Here is a 25,180-nt window from a genome sequence, read left to right on the forward strand (position 1 = left end):
TAGATACAGGGGCCACCTACACATTATTGCATCTTGATTTATGGAACAAGATGAAAGGACCTAAGGAGCAACTTGATGCATGGCGTGATGGACCACTTTATCTGGCTAATGGTGATGTTATTGTTCCTCTTGGACAGAAAATGCTTGATTTTTATTTGCATGATTTGCATTTTCAGGTTCCTACAGTAGTCCTTCCAGCTCAAAAACTAGTCTATTCAATGGTGCTGGGGTTAGATTTTATAGCGTTGACTAACCTGGGTTTCCCCATGCTGCCTTGAGTGCAGCGCGATTTTATTCACGCTGCTAGGCAGTCTGGATTCCATGGACCAGATTTTCGCCTCAGCGAGGGGACCAATCACAGAACGGGGAGGGAGCAGCAAGACGATGACGACGTCTATGCGACACACCGTCATCTGGTATAATTGAAACGATTGGCTATGAGCTATGTACAGGCGCATTTGATAGACATTCGTAGCTCCCAATAAACGGCTCTGGGCATTCGTAAACCACGCCTCAAATACGAGAAAATTAACATGTGGTTCCCAGACCACGTCTCAATGAGAAAGAGGTCTGACGTTAGTCAGGCTAAGCGTTGACTGGTTTTCAGCTTAATATTAAAGATCAGTTGTACAGTTTTTCAGGGGACCTGGAAAATCGTGTTTTCCCCTTTCAGCCACCAGTTACCTCGGGGGATTCTTGGAGGTCTTGTAAACCACCTGTGGATTGTAAGCCTACTGCTTCTCTTTATTCACAATGATGTCAATGTGATGTTGAAGATTTTAGATGATTTTAAAACTCTTTCTTCGGCAAAGGTTAACTGGAAAGTGTTTATGAGAGTTAAGAGAGTTTATGCACTGTGTGAGGTTAAAACCTTTATTTGATATCTTGAAACACTTTTTGCTTCTTTTGATGTGGTTTTCTCAATGAAAGTGTTTATTTGTGGGTTTAAATATGTGAAAAAAACGTCATCTGTGTCAATTGTTAAATTTCTTGTTAGGTCAGGCAAAAATGATGATTTATATGGCAAGAAGCGAAAAAACTGAGCAAAATGTTTGCAACAGTTTGGCAGCAATTTTTGTAAAATTTGTAAAATCTAGAATTTTAATTGATTATCATTATTATAGATGAATGCATGATCTGTTATCTTTGGGGTAATATGGTATTTAAATAAGATCCTTTGTGAAATTGTTGAAGAGTTGTTTTCTTAAGATTTTTTGTGTTTTTTGGTTTTTAATATCAATGGTGTTGTTTGGCAGTTTGTAATAGTGTTTTTTGTTATGTAAATTGTAATAAAAGGGTAATAAATAAAAAAATAAAGATCTCTCACTCACTCTCACTCACACTCATACTCACACACAGACACAAAATCCCTGATTGCAAACCTAAATTATGCTTTCAGAGGGCACTGAAGTGTGAAGCCTATAGTCTTGATTATCAACAGATTTTTGTAATTTTGTAATTTCTGAATGGAACATTATCTGTGAAAATGGGAGCAACCATCTAGGACGAGTTCGAAAACGTAGGTTTTAAATAAAATTCAAAATGGCGGAAGGGTTTACATGACGGAAAATGACGTCATATGATGCAATCAAATCGTCTTGAGCCTTGAACAAAAAGGAAAGTTATTTAAACTTGAGTGAAATTTTGGACAGTTGTTTTTCGCTAAGGAGCTGAGCGGACCCGGAGTCAGCGGTGGTCCAGCAATAGTGGTGACGGGACTACATCTCCGTTCCCTCCTTCAGGGAATGAGGGTTACATACGTAACTGAGACATTCCCTTTCAGTCGCTCACGTTCGACGTAGTCGACTGATTGGGATCCCTGTTAAAACGCCACTAGTGCTGCCACCTTCCTGTGCCTAAACAAGAGTCACTGCTGTTCCGCAAAACCCACTCAGTCAGACTTGGATAACACTGGGAAAGCGTACCCTTTCGTTGGAAAGGAATACGCTGCGGAAGCCACAATCTGCTTGTAGGGAGGTAACATGGTAACATGTGGCTCTGCCAAGGGAAAGACACGGGCTCACCGCAGGGAGCCGTACCATGGAAGAATACACATATGCCGTTGGGATCACAACATATGGACCCAGCCTAACAGAGGTTTCAAGGTGCATACGAGTGATAAACCTGGCAACAGATGCTTGGCCACGTCCGTTGCCGAGGGGTGTGGAGGAACTCATCAGGGTTCGGCTAAAGAGGAACTCTACTGGAGCAAGAATGGCGCAAGTATCCGGTCCATAGGAGGGGAATGGCGCAGCAAGCCGACACTTCAAGCGGGGCTTACGGTGTTGGCTGGCTTCTATGCGAAGAGAGCACACGGGAAGCACTGGCTCGACACGTAGGCTATAGAATCTAGCGAACGCTTTAGGTGTCGCCCAGCCCGCAGCTCTACAAACATCTGTCAGCGAGGCACCCTGTGCCAATGCCCAGGAGGTAGCTACACTCCGAGGGGAGTGGGCTCATAACCCAGGGGGGCAAGGTGCATCTTGGGATTCATACGCCAAGATGATGGCATCCACTATCCAGAGGGCATCCACTCTGCTTAGAGACAGCCTTTCCCTTCTGCTGGACTCCGTAACAGACGAAGAACTGGTCTGAGGTCCTGAGGCTTTGCGTTCTGTCCACATATAGCCGCAAGGCGTGGACAGGACAGAGAAAAGCCAGGGCTGGGTCTGCCTCCTCCAGGGGCAGCGCTTGCAGGTTCACCACCTGGTCCCGATAGGGAGTGGTAGAAATCTTGGGCACATATCATGCTTGCAGTGGCTCAAAGGGAGGTCTCTGCAGTGCGGTCGGCACCAGGTTATAAGTCCCAAGAGGGTATAGAGGGGGCGCGAGGCGGATTCAATCTCCTCGCTCGCCTCAGGAACCTGACGATCAGGTCGTGCTTTCCCACGGATCTCCCATCCACTGCATCGTGATGTGCGACAATTGAGGCAACATACACTTTGAGGGTGGAGGGAGACAGCCCTCGCTCCAACCCATCTTGCAGGAAAGAAAGCACGGAGCCGATTGAACACCTTTGGGGGTATTCTCGGTTAGAAGAGCACCACTCAACGAACAGGTTCCACTTCAGGGCGTAAGCATGCCTCGTAGAGGGTGCTCTCGCAGAAGTGATGGTGTCTACGACTGATTGTGGTAGATCACCTAGAACCTCCAGAGGTCTGGACGCGGTCCAGATACGGTGCCCTGTCACTGAGAGAGAAGGTCCTCCCTCAGAGCAATGGGCCAGGGAGGGACTGTCGAGAGGAGCATAAGTTTGAGGAACCAGGTCCGGTTGGGCCAATAAGGGGAAACTAGCAAGACCTGCACCTCTTCCTCCCTGACTATGCACAGTGTCTGTGCAAAGGGCTCACTGGGGGAAACGCATACTTGCGGAGGTGGAGGACAGGGACCTGGCTCGGAAGGCCCAGGGGCGGCCCAAAGTGGGGTCTGAGTGTGCGATGCAACACTTACCTGTCTCCACTGGTTGGCAGGGTGTGCGTGAGAAGGCGTAGTCGGGTCCTCGAACCGCACCCAGCTGCCGGCTGGCGACACCAGAGGGGGCTGAGGAGTGCAAGGCTTTACAGGGTCGCACACCGCCAGTCTGGCTCTATTGGGACCCAGGAACAGAGGAATTTGCTCCTTTGACAATTCGAGTACCGGAACAGGAACCATCTGCCTGCGGCTGGCTCCACGCTGAGGCTTGGGTTGAGGCTTCTGAGGAGGCCCAGCGGGAGCAGAAGCGGCAGCAGGTGGACGCCCTTGGCGACGAGCAGGCAGAGGATCTGTTGCGGTGCAGAGCTCAGCGAAGAGCGCACGGTCTGGGCAACCCTCGTGCATGTCCATGAGTGCCTTGGCATGGTAGACCTGTAGCAACGCCATGGCATGCAAAGAGGAAACGGCTTGCCCACAGGCTTTGTAAGCTTAGGGGCCTTGTAAGAGTCGAGGATCTCCTGTCCAAGAGGCAGCGGCCACCAGACACAGGTGTGCCGCAACAGACCGCTCCACTGGAGGGATAGCCTCATAACCCTTCACCGCTCCTTCGTCAAGGGTAGTGAGGGTGGAGTAGTTACTCAGGCAATTTCTGGCAGTGAAAGGTACCGTCCACGACCTGGTAAGCTCTCCATGCACTTTGGGAAAGATAGGCTGAGAACCAGCACGGCCCGCCCCGAGAGACCAATCATCCAACGGAGACTGTTCGGGACACGGGGGAGGTTTCCATTCAAGCCCGACAGCCTGGGTGGCCCGTTTCAGCATAGCTGATATCTCTGGATCTGGCTCTGGCAACGTTACACTCCCAGAGGGAGATAATGAGCCGAGTCATCATCTCCAGAGGTCAGCTCACCCTCCGATGCTGCGGTGTGGTAGAGGAGTGAGGGGCCCACAGGGATTGGGTACCGGGCAGGGAAGCCATCACTATGATACTCCGATCACCCATCCCACACGGCACCCTAGGGTGGGGTGTGGTAATGGGGACTCCACCTTCGCGGACGAAGGCGAGTCTCGATCTCAACACAGAGATGGTCATATTCCCGCAATGGGAACATGAACCATCCACAAAAGCTGCTTCAGCGAGCTGTAAGCCCAAACACGTGATGCAACTATTTTGAACATCAGAGGGGGATAGGGAACGACCGCATCCAGAAACGCACGGGTGGAATGACATCTTGAAAAAGACGCAAACGCACCCGTGTTGCTCTTTCAGGAAATTAAAACTCTCACCAGTGCCGGAGCACAAAGGCGAATGATCGCAGCAACACTGACAGGGATGGTGCAGCCTGTACCAGTGAAGCATTCACTTTCTTTGCCCTCAACCAGCCGTCAGACAAACAAACACAAAAAGGAATGCTGTTAGAATAGCAGTTGAGAGCTCAGAAGGTTCGCGACCACCACTGTACTCGCGCTTTAGAACCACCAGCACCGGGAGAGACTTCTAGAAGAAGCACCGACAAACTCGCTTTTCAGAGACACTGTCATGAAGACCGATCGGCTCCAAAGCGAAAGACAAGTGGTGCGTGCATCCGCTTCCGTGTTTATACCCGCGCTGCAGGGCAGAGTGCAGCGCGAGATGCAAATCTCGCACGCCAATGTGTATTGGCTCGTTTTATCAGTACTCGAAGATGACAGGCTCCCTAAGCGTACACATAGTGCCTGTGGTGATGAGCCATTTAAGATCGAATGAGGCTAGGGGAGAGATGAAGTCTGTTGCATACGGCTTCTCTAGATGAATGTTGAAATCACCAAAGACTACAAGTGGGGTGCCATCCTCAGCGAAAGAGGACAGCAGCACATCCAGCTCCTCTACAAAGCTTCCCAGTTGACCTGGGGGGCAATATATGACTACAATATGGATCTAAATGGGAGTTGTAAGTGTAATAGCATGATATTCAAATGAGTTGTTATTGCATAGAGAAGAGAGAGTTGAGTATTTACAATTGTTAGAAATGAGAACACCTGTAAACCCACCCCCCCACACTGGCGAGGGGTGTGAGAGAAAGATAAGTTGTTAGAAAGAGCAGCAGGGGTTGCTGAGTCTTCTGGACGAATCCAGGTCTCAGTCAAGCCCAAGATATTAAGAGTAGATTGAGATGCAAAGGCTGGAATAAAGTCAGCTTTATTGACTGCTGACTGACAATTCCATAGATCCACAGAAAGAGAGAGAGGTGTGTGTGAGGATGAGAGAATAGGACGCAGATTAGCAGTATTGCGCTGCCTTCTGTGCATGATGAGAGAGCGTTGTCGAGAGTACGGTGTACATTTTAGGACATCCTCAGACCTCAGACATATGAAGACAAGGCATCATGCCTCAGACTAAAAGGCTTCAGTCATTGGACAAAACGGCATCGCGCCTCAGACTGAAAAGCTTCAGGTCTCAGGAAAAACAATGTCAGGTCTCGTACAATTAGGCATCAGATGAAACAGCCTCAGACAAAAAAGCATCAGACATAAAGGCATCGGACGAAACGGACTCAGACTAAAAGGCATCGGACGAAACGGCATCAGACAAAAAGGCATCAGACATAAAGGCATCAGACATAAAGGCATCAGACATAAAGGCATCAGACATAAAGGCATCAGACATAAAGGCATCAGACATAAAGGCATCAGACATAAAGGCATCAGACATAAAGGCATCAGACATAAAGGCATCAGACATAAAGGCATCAGACATAAAGGCATCAGACATAAAGGCATCAGACATAAAGGCATCGGACGAAACGGACTCAGACTAAAAGGCATCAGACATAAAGGCATCGGACGAAACGGCATCAGACAAAAAGGCATCAGACATAAAGGCATCAGACATAAAGGCATCAGACATAAAGGCATCAGACATAAAGGCATCAGACATAAAGGCATCAGACATAAAGGCATCAGACATAAAGGCATCAGACATAAAGGCATCAGACATAAAGGCATCGGACGAAACGGCATCAGACATAAAGGCATCGGACAAAACGGACTCAGACATAAAGGCATCGGACAAAACGGACTCAGACTAAAAGGCATGGCCGAAAACGGACTCAGATGGAGTTTGGAGGTTCGCATTGCCCCGCCCCATATGACGTCACATGTACGCGGTTCATAGCTCGAAAGAACGCTTTAACTCCACGATAGTTTGCCAACATACAAACTAGCTAGTTGAAATATGGCATCTAAGTTTTTAAATGTGCAAATAAAACTTGTGAAATGCATGTTCTCTTCTGTAAACAACTTAATTAGTGTAACATTTAATTAAAGCATATATATATATATATATACAGTACAGGCCAAAAGTTTGGAAACATATACAAAAAATTATTATTTTTTAACAAAAAAAGTTTTTAACCCTTTACAATATGGGATACATGCTAGGACAGAGAGAATGTTTTTGAAAGAAGTTTCTTCTGCTCATTAAGCCTGCATTTATTTGATCAAAAATACAGAAAAAATGTAATATTGTGATATATTATTACAATTTAAAATAATTGGTTTTCAATTTATTATACTTTAAATTATCGTTTATTTCTGTGATGCAAAGCTGAATATTCAGGATCATTACTCCAGTCTATCACATGATCCTTTAGAAATCATTCTAACATGATGATTCATTATTAAAGTTGGAAACAGTTCTGCTGCTTAATATTTTTTCATAATCTGTGATACTTTTTTAGGATATTTTGATGAATAAAACGTAAAAAAAAGAAAAAGAAAAAAAAGAAAAAAGAAGCAAATGTTTTAAAAATATGAATCTTTTGTAACAACAATATACAATGGTCAGTAATTTTGGGTCAGTCATTTTTTATTTCTTTTTTTGAAATAAATCAATACTTTTATTCAGCAATAAGCAGATGTGTTAAATTGATAAAAAGTGATAGTAAAGAACAGAAGATTTATATTATTAGAATTTTTTTTTTTTTTTGAATAAATGCAGTTCTTTTTAACCTTTTATTCATCAAATATATTAGGCAGCCAGAACTGTTTCCAACACTCATAAAAAGTCAGAATATTAGAATGATTTTTAAAGGATCATGTGATAGACTGGATGTCACATGTGACACTGAAGACTGGAGTAATGATCCTGAAAATTCAGCTTTGCATCACAGAAATAAATAATAATTTATAGTATAATAAATTGAAAACCAATTATTTTATATTGTAATAATATATCACAATATTACATTTTGATCAAATAAATGCAGGCTTGATGAGCAGAAGAAACTTCTTTCAAAAACATTAAAAATAGTTCTGTCAGGTCCATTAAGTCAAGAACACACAGACAATAAAAATAAAGAATTTTTATAGAGTAGATTGCAAACAAGTTGATGTTCTTGAATTGAAATTTGGCGGTATGGCTCTGTTCAGGGAGTCCTCTGACCTTTCATGAGCACCATGAAATAGCAGAGAGTCAGAGGACAGCAGCAGCAGCATTAGGGGACGCTCACACAGTTTAGGACTGTGAGAGCTAAAATATCCCCCCTGTGAACAGAGCAGGCAACATGACATAACGCAAATGCCACGTTATGCATAAGGAGGAGCTGGGGAGGTGGCGGGCAGCAGAAGCGAGCAGCAAGCATGTATGAGCAAACTGAATGTGCTTTAAATAGGGCGCCTTGTTTGAGCTTTGGCCATTGAGCAGCGAGGGGAGTTAACGAGCTAATGCAGCTCAGCTGGAGCAGATCAGCTGACGGGACAGTGTTGTTAGCAAACAGCATTAGCAGCGTCTTGACTACCTGGCCTGCCAGAACTGACGCTGACGCTCAATTTCTGTCAGGTCCATTAAGTCAAGAACACACAGACAATAAAAATAAAGAATTTTTATAGAGTAGATTGCAAACAAGTTGATGTTCTTGAATTGAAATTTGGCGGTATGGCTCTGTTCAGGGAGTCCTCTGACCTTTCATGAGCACCATGAAATAGCAGAGAGTCAGAGGACAGCAGCAGCAGCATTAGGGGACGCTCACACAGTTTAGGACTGTGAGAGCTAAAATATCCCCCCAAACAAAACCACACCTGGCAATCCTCTGAGATACAGAGGATGATTTTATTTGAACAATTTATATGCTTAGTAATCTACGAATATATACGGATAATTTGCAATATGTTATAATCAGATGAGTCCTGACCACCCATGAGATAGCAGAATCAGGGGACAGCAGCAGCAGTATGTTCTGATCAGATGAGTCCCCTGACCATTCATGAATTAGCAGAAGTCAGGGTACAGCAGCAGTATGAGGAGATAGCAGCCGCATATAGGGACAGCATTATCAGCATGAGGGGATGCAGCAGCAGCATAAGGGCTCTCACATTATTTTGACTAGATGAGCTAGCCCCCCCAAACAGAAACTGAGTGTCTCGAACGGTGTCGTCTGAGCCAGCCTAATTTAGCAATTTATATTATGGTAAAAATTATTAATTAATAACTGAAATGATTATTCAAGACTGCAATAGCTAAAACATGCTGTTACCTAGAATTATCTGACTTTGAACTGTTTTGACAGTCTACAGTGTAAGCGCTATGAAGAGATGACTACGCCACCTTCTGAGAAACAGCTAGATGAAGGAATTAAACAGCTTTTACCAGCGTACAGATCAGCAGAAGCGAGCAGCAAGCATGTATGAGCAAACTGAATGTGCTTTAAATAGGGCGCCTTGTTTGAGCTTTGGCCATTGAGCAGCGAGGGGAGTTAACGAGCTAATGCAGCTCAGCTGGAGCAGATCAGCTGACGGGACAGTGTTGTTAGCAAACAGCATTAGCAGCGTCTTGACTACCTGGCCTGCCAGAACTGACGCTGACGCTCAATTAATGTTTCCAAACTTTTGGCCTGTACTGTATATATATATATATATATATATATATATATATATATATGCTTTAATTAAATGTTACACTAATTATGTTGTATACAGAAGAGAACATGCATTTCGCGAGTGCATGCGAGTTTTATTTGCACGTTTAAAAAGTTAGATTACATATTTCAACTAGCTAGCTTGTATGTTGGCAAACTATCATGAAGTAAAGCGTTCTTTTTTTCTTTTTCTTTTTTTTTCTTTTTTTGAATATGTATCAGATAACAAGCGGATATAAAGGACATATAACTTCTACATGAATTAAATTATATCAAGTATGTAAAGCTTCACATATATAAAATAAATAAATAAATAAATAAATAAAAGACATACACAGAGGAAACATGCATCAGTGGTATTGTCATCATAATATTTCAAGAATCTGTAACTTTTCTTGTTTTTAATCAACCTTAGAAATGTATCAAGTAAAGCGTTCTTTTGAGCTATGAATCGCGTACATGTGATGTCACATGGGGCGGGGCAATGCGAACCTCCAAACTCCATCTAAGTCCGTTTTCGCCGATGCCTTTATGTCTGATGCCTTTATGTCTGAGTCCGTTTCGTCCGATGCCTTTTAGCCTGAGTCCGTTTCGTCCGATGCCTTTATGTCTGATGCCTTTATGTCTGATGGCTTTTTGTCTGAGTCCGTTTCGTCCGATGCCTTTTAGCCTGAGTCCGTTTCGTCCGATGCCTTTATGTCTGATGGCTTTTTCGTCCGATGCCTTTTAGCCTGAGTCCGTTTCGTCCGATGCCTTTTTGTCTGATGCCGTTTCGTCCGATGCCTTTTAGTCTGAGTCCGTTTCGTCCGATGCCTTTATGTCTGATGCCTTTTTGTCTGAGGCTGTTTCGTCTGATGCCTAATTGTACGAGACCTGACACCTGATATTGCTTTTCCTGAGACCTGAAGCTTTTCAGTCTGAGGCGCGATGCCGTTTTGTCCAATGACTGAAGCCTTTTAGTCTGAGGCATGATGCCTTGTCTTCATATGTCTGAGGTCTGAGGATGTCCTAAAATGTACACCGTACGAGAGACAACAGGAATGTATTGAAAGCACATGTTGAGCAAGTGAAATAAGATAAATGTGGGAAAGGAAAGGGGAGAAGAAGATAATTAAGTGCCTAAAGGCCAATTTATACTTCTGCGTCGAGGGTACGCCGTAGTGTACGTCGTAGGCTACGCACGTTGGTGACGCCGTCGTGAGCATTTATACTTCTGCGAATGTCTGTGTTGATGTGCAGTTACACCGCCGAAACGCTAGTTGGCGCGGGTGGGTTTTAATGTTCCAGTTCCACTGTGTTTACATTCCTCGCGGCTATTTTGAGTTTAGGTTTCTACGAGCAATGGCGACTGAAGGAGTCATACAGATGGCTGTATTTCCACACTTCTTCAAGCAATCTCTCGGTCACTTGGTCTATTTCCATGGCTCTTCACTGATCTTCGGAATTTAAAAATGGCGGGCGGGCGGTGCAGAGTGTAGGAGGAAACGCGATGCTATCCAGCCGACCAATCACAGATCTTGCGGTCCGCATCGCCGCGACGCGTAGTTAAATTTTTGAGGAGGTGCGCGTCAGGGTACGGCGAAGGGTACGACGTATGGTACACGTCAATGCGTATGCTACGCCGTACCTTCTACGCGCACCCGACGCAGAAGTATAAATTGGCCTTTACAGGTGTCCTTGCTCGGTGGAGTCGCGCAGGTAGAGTCGTCGGTCTTTACCCGAGTTGGTCTTCACACGAGGAGGCTGAACACGAGAGCTGAACGCTTCTGCACACTACATAAATATAATGCTTTCAAATGCTTGAGTGAGGACAACTGTCCCCGCCCTTGCAATTATCACAGCAAAAGCAAATATCCCAAAAATGGGAGAAATCGAAACTAGCTGTTGGACAGCTATTTAAAATTAAAACTATTTTAAAATTAAAAATAAGCAGAGAATCAAAAATTGCCCTACCTTGTGGCAAATAGTAAACTGAGCAACAGGAGAACTGGATATTAAGAAAAAAAACACTTAAGCTATCTCCCCGTATTCACAGACTGACCGCTTGTCCTTTCATATTATGAATGAAATATTATTTCAGTTTCAATATTATTTCAATTATCATACATAGGGAATTTTAATATTTCTTTTGCATGATAAGTTTACTTGATATAATTAGCCTACATAATAAACACTGTTAATCTAATTAACTTCAATGAAAATGCATTAGCACTTTCAAATTAGATGTGAAATGTGACTTCATGTTACAGTATTGTTGGGTTTAAAGGTTTAAGGTGTAGGGACATGCCACAACAAAACAAAATGTTTATTATATTTTTATTATATTATATAATTTATTTTATTTTATTTCAGTTAGTTTCAGAGTAATGAAAATGTAGAATATTTTAGTTCAGTGTCAGTTTTTCCAATATATATATATATATATTCAGTTACTGAAAATGTTTTTTAGTTTTTGTCTGGGAGAGTTTATGAGAGAGCGTGTATTGGCCACCAAGGTCAAATCTGGACAAAGCTAAGGAAAGCTGGACAGTATAGGAAAATTGCTTTGTGTCTTTCCACTTCCTGTTTGTTTTTAAGAAGTGCTTTCCTGTGGTGAAAATGAAGAGATTAAACTCGATGTGTTTCTGAAATATCTATACAGTCACATTGTCTGTCCAAAGTTTCGGTGAAATTTTTTCAAAAATATGGTTCTGTGAACACACAGGGATCAGAAAATGATTTACTTATAAAGTAAAATTTCATAGTCAACATAGCATTTCCATTTTCGCATGATGTTTATGATTACAGAATAGGCATTAGGGACCGTTCGGTATTTATGGAATGGACCACCGGAGTAAAATAGGGGAGGGTCATGTCTTTTTATTCTTTGTTGAGGGGAGGGTCATCCAACTTTTTTTAGTCTAGGGGAGGGTCACCCAACTTTTGTATTCATGAAAACAGCAAAATTTCAAAGTGGCTTGTTTGGTGCATATTTTTTCCATGTAGCTCCATGTAGCTCTCTCGGTCTCGGCCCCCCATTGCTATAAGATGGGTCTGACCCAACAAAAATCTAGTTTGGCGCTGTTTGACAGTGCGCGCACACTTCAGTACGCGCTCAGAAAAAGTGCATCATGTCAGAACAGAACGCCAATGAAATGTTTACCCGGCAAAGCTTTAAAGGGTTAGTTCACCCAAAAAAGAAAATTCTGTCAGTAATTACTCACCCTCATGTTGTTCCAGCCCCGTAAGACCTTCGTTCATCTTCGGAACACAAATTAAGATATTTTTGATGAAATCTGACAGCTGGATCACTTCTCCATAGGCTTCTAAGGGACTGAAACTTGCTGGCCCAGAAAAGTTATTAAAGAGATCGTTAATATAGTCCAAGTGACTACAGTGGCTCAATCTTAAGTATATCAAGCGACGAGAATACTTTTTGTGCGAAAAAATAAATAAAAAATAACGACTTTATTCCACTATTCATTTCCGTCTCTCTGGGCCTCGAGTTGGTTCACGTAGTGTTTTTGCGCAGCGCGTCAGTGTTGTACGTCACAGGCATTACACACATGACCAGCGTCGGCCAATAGTGAGCCTACGTGGTGACGTGTAACACAGACGCACTGCGCAAAAACACTACGTGAACTAACTCGAGGCCCAGAGAGAATGAAATGAATAGTGGAATAAAGTCGTTATTTTTGTTGTTTTTTTGCGCACAAAAAGTATTCTCGTCGCTTGATATACTTAAGATTGAGCCACTGGAGTCACTTGGACTATATTAATGATCTCTTTAATAACTTTTCTGGGCCAGCAAGTTTCAGTCCCTTAGAAGCCTATGGAGAAGTGATCCAGCTGTCAGATTTCATCAAAAATATCTTAATTTGTGTTCTGAAGATGAACCATAGGCGTCGATTTCGGGGGGGACGGGGGGGACGCGTACCCACCAGATTTCGTCATTAGTCATTTTGTACCCACCACTTTTAACTTCCGTCCATATTAATTTGACTTTTGGTTCGATTTTTTTTACCATTTTCAGTGGTTGTGAGGAGCAATATGAGAGAGAAATTTGGTAATCATTGTCTGACCCAACAAAAAAACATTATAATATTCATTTTATTTTATTTTCCGTGTTCGCATTTATGAGGGAAAAAAAGAACGTGCCAGTTTACGGTTACGGACGTGAGCGCTCTGAAAGCGGCACTAACTTTCACAGAGACCTCAAACAGAACAGCTGCCTTTCTTTAAAGTGAATTTCGTTTTGTATTAATTATTTCTTAATTTTAATCAATGTTTCATGAACCAATTGCCTGGATTTAATATAGCTATAAAAAGTAAATCTAGCAGAATCATACGGTGACGCATTGCTGCCACATATAATTTTTTCACCTCAATTATGTCTAATAACGAGATTGTCACGTTAAACGGATATGAACCCAAATGCAGACAGTAATAAATGAAACATGGATTTATTAAACAGACAGAAAACAAAAACCCTCGAGGGGGCAAATGAACATTAACAGGACTAGACTAATAAACTTGACAATAACATAAGACTAGAACTAACAGGCAGGATACCAACTCTGATCACAGGAATAAACAGCTCACCAAACAGGAGGACAAGATACAAAACGAACAAGCACCGAGTAACAAACACAAGGACCTTAAATAAGAGACATTATCACCAGGGCACAGGTGACACCGATGAACAATCAAGACTAACGAGGAGAACAAGGAGGCGTGGTAAACAACACAAGACAACGCAATCACATGCCCAAAACACAGGCCATGTGTTTGCACACACACACACCACATGAACAAATCTTGACATAACCCCCGTCTCACGGAGCGGCTACCAGACGCTCCACATGAGACATAACCAACTGTAACTCAACCACAAACCAACAAAACATAACTACTAACAACAATGGTAAACAAGAGTACATAATAACAGGATTGGGGTGACTCAATAAAAATAACACACAAGGGAGGGGGGGTGGGGGAACAAAAGAGTTCATCGGCAGGGGTCCAGAATGGATCGGAGAAGCAACGGTCCTAGACTCACTGGACATGGCCGAGGGTTGAGGGCAAGAAAACCGAACAAGTCTGGGTGGAGACACATCAGGTACAGTCTTGGGGAGAACAGATCGGGGCAACACAGTAGCAGGGGTAACCAGGGGAACCACAGGGAACAAAACAGATGACTGTGACCCTGAGACAAACGGTGTAGCTGAAAGTTCTGAAGCTGGGACCGGACTGGGCTCCTTAGCTGGGACAGGGCTGGACATGTTCACCTTCCCCTCTACCTCAGCGTGGACAAGCCTGGACTCCTTGGCTGGGACAGTGCTGGACTCGGTCCTTCTCCCATCTAACTCAGCGTAGACAGGACTGGCCGCAGCGACCGGGAGAGTCGATATGGGTCCCGGAAAAAACTGGGATGGAGGACATGAAGCTTTCCTCCTTCTCCTCCTTGACCGCGGAGCAGAAACCATATCCGGATTTGTAATCGGTACTGGGACCGTTACAACAAGTGGAGAGACCACCACAGGCAATGCTGACTCAGTAGATGCGGCTTCCGATGCAGACTCCCTCGACACCCCTCCTCCTTGCTTTCCGCGAAGGTTTCCAGCTACAGCAGGTGCTTTGGGAGTCGAGATGAAGGAAACATGGTCCCCAAGTGCTGCGACGGCCAGGACGCGACCTTCCGGGACCACCGGCAATGATGAAGATGTCCTAGTAGGATCCTGTCGCTCTCCCCGACACACACAGTTCACCACTTCACTGAACGGGCGTCGGATCAGCCCCTCTCGTTCACACATAGGAGGAGGTGCATTGAGACCCGCGATGAAAAAGGAGTTTAAGAGGATCTCTGGCATGAATCCCCTCTTCTCATCCACCCTCTGGACATATCTCTCCAGGAACTCCTCTCCTTGGGGAGGAAACGGAGTCCTACCTCCCTTCATATCAGTGGTTAGCGTCAGCCACCATTCTTCGTGGTCCTCCGACTGACCTCTTGCAGGAAAAGACATATTGTCTGCTGGGTTCAAAAAATGTCTTGTTCGTTCTGTCACGTTAAACGGATATGAACCCAAATGCAGACAGTAATAAATGAAACATGGATTTATTAAACAGACAGAAAACAAAAACCCTCGAGGGGGCAAATGAACATTAACAGGACTAGACTAATAAACTTGACAATAACATAAGACTAGAACTAACAGGCAGGATACCAACTCTGATCACAGGAATAAACAGCTCACCAAACAGGAGGACAAGATACAAAACGAACAAGCACCGAGTAACAAACACAAGGACCTTAAATAAGAGACATTATCACCAGGGCACAGGTGACACCGATGAACAATCAAGACTAACGAGGAGAACAAGGAGGCGTGGTAAACAACACAAGACAACGCAATCACATGCCCAAAACACAGGCCATGTGTTTGCACACACACACACCACATGAACAAATCTTGACAGAGATCTTATGTCGTTTTAAAATAACGATGCATTTTAATAGTTTATTAATGAACTAGTCTTTTCTAAATCAGTGTAGGCTGCCTGCATACATATCTCCGCTGTAATGTAGTCTAGATGCGCCTTTCTTACGGACAGGATTACATAATCAGATGGTAGCTATACCGTATTTGCTTTCGATTGGATTTTTTTTCGTTGGTGGAAATTTTTTTTATTAACTTTATAGTTATATTTCTCATGTCTGTGAGGCTTGTCTATACACTGTTTGTCAGTTCATTTTTGAGGCGCGCTCCAATTCACAGAGATCATGAAAGCGCGCCCTGTTCGTTTTCTTTTCTTTTACAAAGGCACACCGTTTTCTTGTTGTTGTGAGTTTACACAAATAAAAGTAGTTGCGACTGATGTATTATTATATTCTGTATGACCAGAAATGGAGTATTTTAAGTTGTTTCCACTGTTGATAGGAAAATGCGAGTGATGGCACCAGCGCCTCTATCCATGTCATAGTGCGCGCTCCACACTCCGCACAAACACTTGGATATGCGCTTCATAATAGCAAACATTTATCTAGGTTAACGTTAGAGCGAGCGGCCATGCCAGACGGATAATCCTCTTCATGTTTAACTAATCAAATTCTGTTGCATTTTCTTGCGCCAGTTTGAAAAGGGCGGCTGAAACACTATACAGATAAACGCCAAAAGTTGGTGTTTTTCTTTAAACAAATTCGTTTAGGCTTTAAAATAAATATTGTTTATGGGCTAATTAATGCCACAATAATTTGTTTATTTTATTGGCTAATTGTATTTTTCATTTTTGTTTTGCATTGAATACCATTGAATATTTTCATTGAATGCATTGAATATTTGCAGTGCACCGCTATGCCAGAAAGACACGTTAAGAGCCACCTATTTTCTTTATAATAAAGGGTTTCTAAACGCTTAATGTAGCCTATAATTAAATGCATTGCGTTCATATTCTTTATCACTGAAGCTTTTTCTTTATTATAAGGGTGTATTATTCCATTAAAAAAAGGACTGTTTATAAGGTGACAATCCGTTATACATCTTGAAGATTTTTGTATTGTATTGTATCTTCTGTTATAAACACGAAGATTGACATTTCGTTAATTAAACAAAATAAGAACACAATGTTGTAAAAAATAAACAACTTAGGCTATGTTCTGTTATATGTGTTTTGACTACTTTTTGTTTAATTATATCTCTAGGTAATGAAGATATAGCCTATTAACAATCATTCATAATCATTACTTTTACGAAGTGGACGAGCAGAGCGGAATATTCAGAAATGCGCTCTCCACTCACGAGCTCTGATCGGAACAAATCCGAACCTCACTGTCTGCTGAACTTGCGCAGAAACATCAAAATATAACCAGCTTTTTAAAATGGTTTTTAAAACTAAACACTATTTTAGCACAAATTATGAGCTTATTGGCGATTTTTTTTTATAATTATTGACAAAATTAGAATATAGTAAAAGTTTTTTTTTTTTTTTTTTTTTTTTTTACTTTTGGGTGGGCCTGTTGAAAAGTGGGGCCGTGCCTGAGCTACAGGACATCGTCTTTCAAAACATAACCTGCGCGAAAGAGAGAAAAAAATGAATGCGTCATTGTACCCAGCACTTCTGAAAATGCACTTCCGAATGCGTCTCTGTCCCCAGCACATTTCAAACCAAACTGACGCCCATGAGATGAACGAATGTCTTACGGGGTTGGAACAACATGAGGGTGAGTAATTACTGACAGAATTTTCATTTTTGGGTGAACTAACCCTTTAAAGCACGAGCAAATAATGAACTTTTGTGATTGCGAATAAGTGCAGTGTCCTGTGAGTGTAACTCTACCACTGCATTAACATGTGATGTTATGTGTAGGCTACGTCGAGTTTTACAGTATTGGGACTGAGGCGCCAGAACTGCAGCTGATAGAATGTGCGCTGTAGCACGATACTACCATATTTTAGTTTCCATTCTTATTGTGTTTCCACAACAATGTTAGTGAGTAAATCTACTGAAATTGCCACCATAACAATTGAGTGTGATGTGTAAGATGTAGGGTTACCACATCTTTAAATTACTATTAGTATTATTTGAAGTTAACATACTAAAATACGTAGACCTACACCAAAAAACTAGTTGAGGATAAATTCTTTAAAATTGGGCAATTCCAGCATTATGGACGTGACATTTGCAGTCAAAACTTGAAGAAATATAAATTCTCAGAAAATGCATTTAATAGCAATATATTGAAACGTCTGTTTATATATCCATACTCCCTTAATAAAGGAGTCCAGACATTAGAAAAAATATCAGTCTACACTTGCGTTTTATATTTAATTTGAGGGAAATACACATGTGATGTGACACAAAAAAAATCGAACTTTTAGGTGGCAAAATATTTTTTTGTAATTCTATGAATTACACTGCGCAAAACAAAAGTAATACCCACTGGATGAATGGTCGGCCTCCACAGAACATAAAATATTATTTTTATTTTATTTTTCGTGTTCGCATTTATGAGGAATTTAACTCGTACTTGCCTCACAGACCTGAGAAATATATAGAAAGCTTGAAATGTCTACTTTTAAACAGAACAATTCAAAACAAAAGAAAATAGACTGCTCTCTGCTTATGTAATCCATATGCAATGTGCATTTCTCTCTGGCGCGTTCACTACAGCGAAGATCGCGAGTTAGCATCGTCAACTTCATCTCTGCAGCCGACACTGACACAGAAAACACTTGTTTATTAATAAACAAAAATTGTGATACGAACCGAATCGTAGGTTTGGTCTATCGTTACAGCCTTAGTAAGATGAGAAAGCAGGAGTTTAGTCGTTTGTCGTGGTTGTAAAAAAAAAACAATGGCTATCTGAACATCTTTGCCAAGCGCAAACCAGTACAGAAGTAATCAATAAATTATCGGGGAGGGTCATGCCTTTTTTCACAATCATTTTGGAGGGTCATAGAAAAAATTATTGCTGGCGAAGGGAGGGTCAAGTCTTTTTTGACTACAGATCTCAAAACTCCTCCGGTAGCCCCTTAAATAAAAAACGAACAGTCCCTTAGCATGGTTACTTAAGTTACAGCATTACTATCAGGTCTATATCTTTCTGTAAAAGTTTGTTTACAAACATTCATTAACTTCCTACTGGTTTACAAAAAAAAAAAAAAAAAGTTCCTAACTTTAGAATCCTTTGGAAGGTATTTTTAGTCCAGTGATCCTGTTCTAGTTGTTATTTTCTCTTTCCTACTGTACATTTCATGTTAGTGAGCAGGGCCAAAGAGGCAAAGATGTAGAAGTGGCCATTGTTGTTGTCTGTGCAAGCAGTCTAGTGCTAATATATTCATCGCTAATTCGCTATTAGGTAATGTTTTGGCAGCTTTTCAATAAAATCTGTTTTTGGACTAATGTAAGATTAGAGTTCTATATTCAAATAAGATTTGAGTTCTAATCTAAATCTTACAGTATATTTTTATAGTACAACAACCTCTTAAATTTCAAAAGATTCAATGAATGAAGAATTCATGACCCCTTTAAGATGTACTAGGACATCCTCACTGTCAGTTCTTAGCCAATCGGCTGGTTACTCAGCACACCTGCGTGCGGCAGTGGTTGTACAGAACTGTGTCATCGGATCTTATAATAAATGGGCTGTAATGGTCTGGGGCTTGGACACAGGCTAACATATGCTGCGCCATTTTGTATTCTTTTTGCGTTTCCCTAGGAATTCAATATATTCGTTCAAGGTAACCTGTGTAGAGTGCATCCTTACAACACAGTAGGTTACACGGCGACGATCGTACACATGTTACATTTGTGCATTCAATTATGAAGAATGAGGGATTTGAGCTGCTTTTTTGTGAGTTGTATGTTAACTAAGAGTTGTATGTTAATAGAATTACATTTAAAATGGGTTTTTCATATAGTTTGGACAAATTTCTACTTTAAGTCCTGCCACGTCCGATTTCATCCGAATACAGACACAGATACAAATAATTAATTTATAATGTTTATAACATTAACAACGATTAGTAAATACTGTAGCCTAACAAATCATTGTTAGTTAATTTTGGTTAGTGCATAACTAATGCTAACTAATGAGAACTTATTGTAAAGTGTTTTAGAGTAATTTATTGTGCCGTAATCTTTTAAACTCCACATAGAATAAATTATTCAACGACCAACACAGAGTAGTGGTGCACCTGTAGTGGAGAGTGATGACCTTTCATGAATGATTTTACGCTTCTTCTCTGTTCTGCATTTTTAGTTTTAAAATGCAGACTAATATGGTTGATACACACCTAATAATACAAAAAATAGCTCTTTTTTTTAATACAAGTTATGTTGTGTGTAACTGTTTAGTCCTTACACAGCAGTGATGTATCATTTTACTGATTTGATCTTTGAATTTTGTTTAGCAAAATGAAATAATTTTTGAGAGGAGGAGGTGGTGAAGGATGTGGTGAAGGATGAGGTGAAGGACGAGGTAGGAGAGGAGGACATGGTGAAAGACGAGGTGGAGGAGGAGGAGGAGGAGGAGGAAGGGCAAGGGCAAGGAGACAAGCAGTCTCGGATGAAATTCGAGCCACTTTAGTTGACCATGTGCTTGTCCATGGTATGACTATGAGGGAGGCTGGGCAACGAGTACAGCCTAATTTGAGTCGCTTCACCGTCGCCTCCATCATCAGAACCTTCAGGGCGGAAAACAGTGTACTTACAGTAAGACTGCTCTGTACAATAACTTTTGAGTGCTGTACTCTGTGCTTTGACATCACATGCACTGTTGCACTATGCTACTGTAATAAAGAAATGCATCAAACTGCCTCGCATATAGATAGTTTCAGTGTGTTTCCATTTTTTCCTGTAAAAAGAATGTGTGACAGTTACAGTAATGAGTGCTTCTATTTTTGTAGGACACTGAGACGACCACCGGGTGGAGGCAGGCTAAGGCTTTTGTCGGAATAGCAAGAAAGGGAGCTTGTAAACATGGTCATTACCAATAATGTAATCTGCCTGCAAGAGATTCAAAGGAGAGGGATTGAGGATAATAATAATTCCTATTCAGTCATTTGTAAATGTGAACTCATGAAAGCAACTGCCACAAGTACAAGTAATATTTTTATTTATTTTTTTTTAAGATTTATTTTTGGCTTTTTATCGTATATTAAAATAAAAAAATCTAAATATGTATTGCAAAATAAGATAAGGTTCAGCACCCAGACTCTATCACTATTGTCTCAATGGTGTACATTGTCTTTGGCGGATTGCCAGCAACAGCCATTAGGATTGTTTGTGATTTGGTCTTATAGTGACTTAGGAGTCCTCTTGACTACTAATGTCTCACAGATTTAGGAGCTAGTTTTTGTGAAATAGCCTACTCTTAGAGCAAAAATGTAGGAGTCCAAAATCAGGACTGACGTCCATTATTTTTGAGAGTTAGGAGCAAGTTAGGAGCTACTTTTAGCCTTAAGATATTTTGTGAATACAGCCCCAGATGTATGAGGCTACAACATGACATGCAAACAAAATGTTTATTTTATTTTTTTATTTTTTTATACATTTTTATAGTTTCTAAATTTAACAAAACAAGAGAGATCATAAAAATTGCATGTTGTTTTTATTTAGTACTGCCCTGATGAAGCTATTACACATAACACACGTTAACATATAGACAAAATTATGGCTGAATTTAATGCATCATGTTTAAAGCATATGTAAACATTTGTACAGGCATTGTTTTTTTCTGCTTTAATATTATTTTGTCTTGTGGGCAATGAACATAAGTTATTTGAAATCTTCATCAGGGCAGTACAAAAAAAGTCCCTTTTTTAACCCTCTTGTTAAAATTATTAACATTTTGCAGATTCTGCTGGTTGTATGTAAACTGTAAATTGAGCATGCACGATAATGTTACAGATTAATTGTTTTTCCTAAGTACATTTTATGTTAGGCCTATTTGTAAGATTATGCAGCAGATTATTATATATTTTTTATCGGTTTGTTTTGTAGTAAATAGTATGTGTATGTTTAGAGGTGCAGAAAAGTTGATGTTAAAAGTGTGTTATGTCATCACTGCTCATAATCACACTATAATACAAGATTATTATCAAACAAATAAATTAACTTGAAATCATTTTAGCTTATGTGTAAAGACTGCAGAGTGATAAGTGACCTAGTAAAATTACTTCCAATAATCCTGAAATTAGGTTAATATAAAACAAGTGGCCCCTGTCTGGCCCCCCAAGTTACCATGATATAGATCTGACACTAGTAACAAAGTAACTCATTCGTTTGTTAACATTCTTGGGAGAATCAAAAAAGGTATCTTTTAAAAATGCACATACCTTTATAAAAGATAACAATGCAGCTCCAGCTATTTTCTGTATTACCGTGAGAACACTTCTGAGCATAAACCACCTTAACAACCTCTTCAAGCTAGTAATAAATAACTGCGTTGTGCAGGAGGAGTGTACAGACAACTTTCCTGTTTCCTGAGTGAACTTCCTGAACATTCCTCTTCTTTACACTCTTTAACATAACAAGAAGGAGGTCAGTTTAAGAATAAAAGGCTGACATAAAGGTTAAAACAACACTTGTGATCCATTTGTGATCTATATTCCATCTGACTAACAGTAATTATAAGTACAATGGCAACTCTCCTGAATTACCAGAACTACTACTCATTTCATTGTTCATGACTTTTAACAAGGAGCTGGTCCAGGTGACCTTTATCTTACTTATTGTCCAAGCTGATTTTGCAATAGTGCAAACTTCTCTGTTTAGCTCAGCTTAGGAAAAGTATAGTTTATTGTATATCAACAGAACCAGAACCACTGGGCTATAGGCGTAGTGACATCTTAGGTAGGCCTACAGCTCAGAGATTCTTTTCTTAAGAGGGCTGAATTTGAAATAGATGAAAGTATTATAATGCCAAGAGTAGGGCTTGTAACAGAGTTTTACCTTGTCCCTCTCTCTGTGTGTGTGTTTGTGTGTGTGTGTGTGTGTGTGTGTGTGTGTGTGTGTGTGTGTGTGTGTGTGTGTGTGTGTGTGTGTGTGTGTGTGTGTGTGTGTGTGGCCTATACTATATATAAATAATGGTAGCTCCTTTGAGTAGAGGGTCAAGCTAGTAATAGGAATAAGTTTAGCTTACGCTACAGGAAAAACTATTATTACTGAAGCCAAAAATTATCCTTAATTTTTAATAATTTAAAACGCATTTGCTACAGCAGCAGACCTAGGCGAGGCAGCTCGCGCGCCCATAGGCTGCTCTGCGGCAACTGCTGCAACCTATCAGTGCATCTGCCATGACTTCAGCGCCAATGGAAAGGCTTCCCTGCGCTACGTCATGGCCCGCCAATATGGGTGTGGCCTAAGCCTATAAATACCCATCGCTCAGGTTGCACTATGATTTCGTCTCCTTTCAGCGTTGTTTGCACATCGCTGGATTTTCCTCCGGAAAAAGAAGCCGCGCCGTGGAAAGAGCATCTCAGCTGGACGAGCTTGAGCCTGAGGACGCCGGCTACTTTCGCCGCTTATATCCTTTCCTGCTCCGTGTGTGTTTGCCGCCGCAACACGCACGTTTCTCTAAAAGAGCTAAGGCATTTTTCAATGCCCACCATGTCCTGCGGCTCGTGTCGAGCCACGCTCAGCAACGGGGACCGCCACACGCTGTGCGTTTCCTGCCTGGGCCAGGAGCACGCAGACCACGCGCTTGCCAATGGCGGCTGCCGTGAATGTGAAGCGCTGCCTCTCTCGACCCTGCGGGCTTGACAGGCAGTGTTTTCCGCCGGGTCCGTCCCCCAGATGCCTCCAGCTGGACCGCGCCGTAAGAAGCGCCGTTCGCAGAGGCCACCGGAAACTTCGGTGAAAGAGCTCTCGCCAGCGGCTTCCCTGCGAGCCTCTCTCTCTGAGTCCCCTGTCTGACTGACGGTCAGTCCTCCCTCACTGACGGTCAGCGCCCCGCTACAGCGGAGCTTGACAAGATGGACGGGGGTGCCATGGAGGATGACAGCTGCTCTCTCATCGCGTCTGGGAGCGAGGATCCATCCCGGATCCCACCCCATCGACACGTGAGTCCAGCGTCAGGACTTCGGTCGATGCTGAGCTTCTCCGCCTCCTCACGAAGGCCGTGGAGGACCTCGGCATCGAGTGGACTGCGCCCCAGGAGCCCGCGCCCAACAGGCTGGATGTCTGCTTTCTGCCTGGACACCGCTCTTCGCCTGTTCTGAGGCCCGCTCCCTTCCTCCCTGAACTACATTATCAGCCCCATATTCGGCCAGGCTGAGCTCCTCTGTTTCTTCGGCGCTCTCTGCGGTTGACGGCGCCAAAGAAGAGGATACCTTTCCGTTCCTCCGGTCGGGGAGGCCGTGGCGACTCACTTGTGCCCGCCCTCTGCGGGATGACAGTCCAAGTCGGGCCTGCCTACAAAAGCCTGCCGGACCACCTCGGCGCTGATCGGCCGCACTTACGCAGCTGCCGGTCAAGCCGCGTCCGCCTTACACGCTATGGCAATTTTGCAAACCTTGGCCAACCTTCTCCGCTCGCTGGACGAGGCTGGCCCGACTTCGGAGCGTGCAACGGATCTGAGGAGTGCGACGGATCTGTCTCTGAGAGCTACCAAAACCGCCGCCCAGGCCATCGGACGTAACATGGCCGCCCTCACCGTTACGGAGCGTCACTTGTGGTTAACGCTGTCCGACATGTCTGATTCTGACCACGCCACTTTCTTGGACGCTCCTGTGTCACCGTCGGGTCTCTTCGGTCCCCCGGTGAAGGGCTTCGCGGAGCGCTATTCAGAGGTGCAGAAGGCATCTCAGGCCATGAGACATTTTCTTTCGTGCTAAGAAGCAGCCGTCCTCTCGGAAACCAGCGCCCCCACCGCCTCCGCCGCCTGCCGCCCAGCATCGCCAGGCTCGAGAGGAACATCAGCGCTCGTGCTCCACCAGCCAACGCAGACCGCCTCCCGCCCGGGGTCCCAGACCCAAGATCACGCCGAACTTTGAGCCTCCTAAGTCTTCCTAGCCCCCTTAGGAAGGCGCCGATGGCTGAGTCCCGCTGCGGCCGGACCACCATCGAAATCGGCAGTCAACGAGCCGGTTACTCAACTCGCTTGCCTGCACACAAACGCCGTTCTCACGGCGACCCACACATATCTCAAAAAGAGCATTATGTCTGTTTTTTTCTCCGGCTCACGCCGAAGGTGTTTTATATATAGGAAATGTGCCCACTACCCAGTGCCCACCCTTACACATAAACACTACCCCCTCTGTGTGTCACACTCATCCAGGGTTAAAATCAATAAAGCTGGCTCATGCTGCTCGACCTATGAGTGTAGGAAAGGTGCCCACTGCCCAGTGTTCACCCCTACACATAAGCACTACCCACACAGTGTCTCACACCACCCC

At 42.8% G+C, this 25,180-nt stretch overlaps 2 long non-coding RNA genes across 2 annotated transcripts in view; one reads left to right on the forward strand and one right to left on the reverse strand.

The window, feature by feature from the left end:
- The window catches only part of LOC309474471, a 101,381-nt gene extending 79,124 nt beyond the window's left edge, over positions 1–22,257 (reverse strand). The window contains exon 1 of the long non-coding RNA XR_014197302.1: positions 22,121–22,257. This is a non-coding gene — a long non-coding RNA (uncharacterized lncRNA). The remainder of the gene's footprint in view (positions 1–22,120) is intronic.
- Positions 1–25,180, forward strand: part of LOC309474485 — a 62,543-nt gene that overhangs the window by 12,927 nt on the left and 24,436 nt on the right. The gene's annotated exons all lie outside the window — the stretch shown is intronic.

The sequence above is a fragment of the Leuciscus leuciscus genome (genome assembly GCF_965113295.1).
Source record: "Leuciscus leuciscus genome assembly, chromosome: 14".
Classification (NCBI taxonomy): Eukaryota; Metazoa; Chordata; class Actinopteri; order Cypriniformes; family Leuciscidae; genus Leuciscus; species Leuciscus leuciscus.